At 37.6% G+C, this 6,000-nt stretch overlaps 1 non-coding gene across 1 annotated transcript; it reads left to right on the top strand.

The window, feature by feature from the left end:
* The first annotated feature begins 3,033 nt into the window (after positions 1 to 3,033).
* Positions 3,034 to 3,141, top strand: LOC112760208 (small nucleolar RNA R71). The gene has a single exon (XR_003180659.1). It is a non-coding gene; the product is annotated as a small nucleolar RNA R71 (small nucleolar RNA).
* Positions 3,142 to 6,000: the final 2,859 nt, after the last annotated feature.

Raw genomic sequence — 6,000 nt, 5'->3', positions numbered from 1 at the left:
ACTAAGCTTTTGAGGAGGAAAGAACTTGGCTAAGAAAGCCGTGACCAGCTTATCCCAAGACTTCAGGCTATCTTTGGGTTGAGAGTCCAACCACACTCTAGCTCTGTCTCTTACAGCAAAAGGGAAAAGCATGAGCCTGTAGACTTCAGGATTTACTCCATTAGTCTTAATAGTATCACAGATCTGCAAGAATTCAGTTAAGAACTGAAAAGGATCTTCAGATGGAAGTCCATGGAACTTGCAGTTCTGCTGCATCAGAGAAACTAGCTGAGGTTTCAGCTCAAAATTGTTTGCTCCAATGGTAGGGATGGAGATGCTTCTTCCATGTAAATTGGAATTAGATACAGTAAAGTCACCAAGCATCCTCCTTACATTATTATTATTTTCGGTTGCCATCTCCTCTTCCTGTTTGAAAATTTCTGACAGGTGCTTGCTTATGCTTTTACCACACCAAACTTAGAATATTGCTCGCCCTCGAGCAAGAAAAGAAAGAATTAGATGAAGAAGAAAAAGAAAATATGGAGAAGAGGGGGAGGTGTGTTTCGGCCAAGAAAGGAAAGAGAGGGTTGTGTTGTGTGAAAATGAAGAAGAATGGAAGGCTTTATATAGGGAAGGGAGGGGGGTTAAGGTTCGGCCATATGGGTGGGTTTGGGTGGGAAATTGATTTTGAATTTTGAAGGTAGGTGGAGTTTATTGGGTAGGTTTATGGGGAAGATGGGTGGATGTGAGTGGTGAAGGGTTAATAGGGAAGAGGGATGGAGGTGATAGGTGAAGGGTTTTGGGGAAGAGTGTTTATTGGGAATAGAGGATGATTGAGAAGAGAGAAGAGAGTGAGTGGAGGTAGGTGGAGATCCTGTGGGGTCCACAGATCCTGAGATGATCCTGTAGGGTCCACAGATCCTGAGGTGTTTAAGGATTTACAACCTTGCACCAAATTAAGCATGTAAAATGCCCTTGCACACAACTCTGGCCATTCAGGGCCAGGTTAGTGCCCATTTTGGGCGTTCAACGCCCATTTATTGCCCATTTCTGGCGTTGAACGCCAGAACCATGCTTGTTCTGGGCGTTCAGCGCCAGCTCTTCTCCAGGGTGCAATTCTGGCGTTCAGCGCCCAGATGCTGTCCATTTTGGGCGTTCAGCGCCCAGATACTGCCCATTTTGAGCGTTCAGCACCAGAACCATGCTCTGTTCTGGCGTTGAACGCCAGACAGGTGCTTCCTCCAGGGTGTGATTTTTCTTCCGCTGTTTTTGATTCTGTTTCTAAATTTTTCGTTTATTTTGTGACTCCACATGATCATGAACCTAAGAAAACATGAAAAACAAAAATAAAATTAGATAAATAAACATTGGGTTGCCTCCCAACAAGCGCTTCTTTAATGTCAATAGCTTGACAGTGGGCTCTCATGGAGCCTCACAGGTGTGCAGAGCTTTGTTGAGACCTCCCAACACCAAACTTAGAGTTTGACTGTGGGGGCTTTGTTTGACTCTGCTTTGAGAGAAGCTTTTTATGCTTCCTCTCCATGGATGCAGAGAGAGATCCTTGAGTTGTAAACACAAGGTTGTCCTCATTTATTTGAAGGATCAATTCTCCTCTGTCCACATCAATCACAACTCTTGCTGTGGCTAGGAAAGGTCTTCCAAGGATGATGAATTCATCCTCATCCTTCCCAGTATCTAGGACTATGAAATCAATAGGGATGTAAAGGCCTTCAACCTTTACTAACACGTCCTCTACTTGTCCATAAGCCTGTTTTCTTGAATTATCTGTCATCTCTAATGAGATTTTAGCGGCTTGCACCCTAAAGATTTCCAGTTTCTCTATTACAGAGAGGGCATGAGGTTTATTCCTGAACCAAGGTCACACAGAGCCTTAAAGATCATGGTGCCTATGGTACAAGGTATTAAGAACTTTCCAGGATCCTGTTTCTTCTGAGGCAATGTCAGTTGATCCAGATCACTTAGTTCATTGGTGAACAAGGGAGGTTCATCTTCCCAAGTCTCTATACCAAATAATTTGGCATTCAGCTTCATGATTGCACCAAGAAACTTGGCAGCTTGCTCTTCAGTGACATCCTCATTCTATTCAGAAGAGGAATACTCATCAGAGCTCATGAAGGGCATAAGGAGGTTCAATGGAATCTCTATGGTCTCTAGATGAGCCTCAGATTCCTTTGGTTCCTCAGAAGGAAACTCCTTATTGATCACTGGACGTCCCAGGAGGTCTTCCTCACTGGGATTCACGTCCTCCTCTCCCTCTTTGGGTTCGGCCATTTTGGTAATATCAATGGCCTTGCACTCTCTCTTTGGATTTTCTTCTGCATTGCTTGGGAGAGTACTAGGAGGGATTTCAGTGATCCTTTTACTCAGCTGGCCCACTTGTGCTTCCAAATTTCTAATGGAAGACCTTGTTTCATTCATGAAACTTACAGTGGCCTTGGATAGATCAGAGACTAAGTTTGCTAAACTAGAGGTACTTTGTTCAGAGTTCTCTGTCTGTTGCTGAGTGGATGATGGAAAAGGTTTATTATTATTAAACCTGTTTCTTCCACCATTATTAAAGCCTTGTTGAGGCTTTTGTTGATCCTTCCATGAGAGATTTGGATGATTTCTCCATGATGGATTATAGGTGTTTCCATAAGATTCACCTAAGTAATTCACCTCTGCTATTGCAGGGTTTTCAGGATCATAAGCTTCTTCTTCAGAAGATGCCTCTTGAGTACTGTTGGATGCAGCTTGCATTCCATTCAGACTCTGAGAAATCATATTGACTTGCTGAGTCAATATTTTGTTCTGAGCCAATATGGTATTCAGAGTATCAATTTCAAGAACTCCCTTCTTTATAGGTGTCCCATTACTCACAGGATTCCTCTCAGAAGTGTACATGAACTGGTTATTAGCAACCATGTCAATGAGTTCTTGAGCTTCTGCAGGCGTTTTCTTTAGGTGAATGGATCCACCGGCAGAAGTATCTAATGACATCTTAGATAACTCAGACAGACCATCATAGAATATATTCAGGATGGTCCATTCTGAAAGCATGTCAGAAGGACACTTTTTGGTCAGTCCTTTGTATCTCTCCCAAGCTTCATAGAGGGATTCACCTTCTTTCTGTCTGAAGGTTTGAACATCCACTCTAAGCTTTCTCAGCTTTTGAGGAGGAAAGAACTTGGCTAAGAAAGCCTTGACCAGCTTATCCCAAGAGTTCAGGCTATCCTTAGGTTGAGAGTCCAACCATACTCTAGCTCTGTCTCTTACAGCAAAAGGGAAAAGCATGAGCCTGTAGACATCAGGATCTACTCTATTAGTCTTAACAGTATCACATATCTGCAAGAATTCAGTTAAGAACTGAAAAGGATCTTCAGATGGAAGTCCATGAAACTTGCAGTTTTGCTGCATCAGAGAAACTAGCTGAGGTTTCAGCTCAAAATTGTTTGCTCCAATGGTAGGGATGGAGATGCTTCTTCCATGTAAATTGGAATTAGGTGCAGTAAAGTCACCAAGCATCCTCCTTGCATTATTGTTGTTGGGTTCGGCTGCCATCTCCTTTACTTGTTCGAAATTTTCAATAAGGTTGTCTCTGGATTGTTGTAATTTAGCTTCTCTTAGTTTCCTCTTCAGAGTCCTTTCAGGTTCTGGATCTGCTTCAATAAGAATATTCTTGTCCTTGCTCCTGCTCATATGAAAAAGAGGGAACAGAAAAATAATAATAATAGAGATCCTTTTTGCCCAAGTATAGAGGTTTCTTATGTGAGTAGAAGAAAAAAATAAGAGAAAATCTGAACTCAGAGAGAGAGAGGGTTCGGATTTTTGGTGAGTGAGGGAGAGGTGTTAGTAGATGAATAAATAAATAGAAAGAGATGAGAGAGAAAGAGGATTTTCGAAAATAATTTTTGAAAAAGAGTTAGTGATTTTCGAAAATAGTTTTTGAAAGAGGTTAGTAATTTTCGAAAATTAAAATAAAAAATTAAAATAATTAGTTAATTAAGAAGAAATTTTTGAAAAAGAGGGAAGATATTTTCGAAAAATAGAGAGAGTTAGTTAGGTAGTTTTGAAAAAGATAAGAAACAACCAAAAAGTTAGTTAGTTAGTTGAAACAAATTTGAAAATCAATTTTGAAAAGATAAGAAGATAAGAAGTTAGAAAAGATATTTTTAAAATCAAATTTTTGAAAAAGATATGATTTTGAAAAAGATAAGATAAAAAGATATTTTTGAAAAGATATGATTGAAATTAGTTTTGAAAAAGATTTGATTTTTAAAATCACAATTAATGACTTGATTCACAAGAAATCACAAGATATGATTCTAGAACTTAAAGTTTGAATCTTTCTTAACAAGTAAGTAACAAACTTGAAATTTTTGAATCAAAACATTAATTGATGATGTTATTTTTGAAAATTATGAGATAAAATTAAGAAAAAGATTTTGAAAAAGATAAGATTTTTAAATTAAAAATTTGATTTGACTCATAAAAACTAGATTTTTGAAATTTTTGAAAAAGTCAAATCTAATTTTCGAATTTTTAAGAGAGAAAAAGGGGAAGATATTTTTTTGATTTTTGAATTTTTAATGATGAGAGAGAAAAACATGAAAATGATGCAATGCATGAAAATTTTTAGATCAAAACAATGAATGCATGCAAGAATGCTATGAATGTCAAGATGAACACCAAGAACACTTTGAAGATCATGATGAACATCAAGAACATATTTTTGAAAAATTTTTAATGCAAAGAAAACATGCAAGACACCAAACTTAGAAATCTTTCATGTTTAGACTCTATGGATGCAAAAATGCACATGTAAAACAAGAAAAGATGCAAAACAAGAAAACATCAAGATCAAACAAGAAGATTTACCAAGAACACTTGAAGATCATGAAGAACACCATGAATGCATGATTTTTTCGAAAAAATACAAGATGAACATGCAATTGACACCAAACTTAAAATCTGACTCAAGACTCAAACAAGAAACACAAAATATTTTTTATTTTTATGATTTTATGATTTTTTTGTATTTTTTTTCGAAAATTATTTGTGAAAAAGAAAAATAAGGACTCCAAAATTTTTAATATGAATTCCAGGAATCTTGCAATCTTAGTCTAAAGCTCCAATCTAAGGGTTAGACATAGCTTAACAGCCAGCCAAGCTTTAGAAGATACAAATCAGGCATACAACAGCTGATACTTCATCCAACTTCATATACTGATAAGAGGAAGCCTCAGTCTAAAAGAATTAGACATGGCTTTACAGCCAGCCAGGCTTCAATATGCTTCATGAAACACTAGAATTCATTCTTAAAAATTCTGAAGAAAAAAATATTTTTGAAAAGGTTTATAAATTTTTTTTTTCGAATATGAATTGGAAAAAAAAAAGAAGAAAATATTTTTGAAAAATTTTTGAAAAGTTTTTGAAAACAAAATAAGAAGAAAATTACCTAATCTGAGCAACAAGATGAACCGTCAGTTGTCCAAACTCGAACAATCCCTGGCAACGGTGCCAAAAACTTGGTGCATGAAATTGTGATCTCAGGCAACGGCGCCAAAAACTCTGTACGCACGTCTTAATAAATTATTTTTCATTCACAACTTCGATACAACTAACCAGCAAGTGCACTGGGTCGTCCAAGTAATAAAACCTTACGTGAGTAAGGGTCGATCCCACGGAGATTGTTGGTATGAAGCAAGCTATGGTCACCTTGTAGATCTCAGTCAGGCGGATATGAAATAGTTATGGAGTTTTCAAAAATAAATAATAAAATAAGGATAGAAACACTTATGTAAATTATTGGTGAGAATTTCAGATAAGCGCATAGAGATGCTTTCGTTCCTCTGAACCTCTGCTTTCCTGCTGTCTTCATCCAATCAATCCTACTCCTTTCCATGGCTGGCTTTATGTAAGGACATCACCATTGTCAATGGCTACTTTTTATCCTCTCTGGAAAATAGTTCGATGCGCTGTCACTGCATGGCTAATCGTCTGGAGGCATCACCCTTGTCA

The sequence above is a fragment of the Arachis hypogaea genome, chromosome 16 (assembly GCF_003086295.3).
Source record: "Arachis hypogaea cultivar Tifrunner chromosome 16, arahy.Tifrunner.gnm2.J5K5, whole genome shotgun sequence".
In the NCBI taxonomy this organism is placed as follows: Eukaryota; Viridiplantae; Streptophyta; class Magnoliopsida; order Fabales; family Fabaceae; genus Arachis; species Arachis hypogaea.
This window is presented reverse-complemented; position numbering and strand designations above follow the sequence as displayed.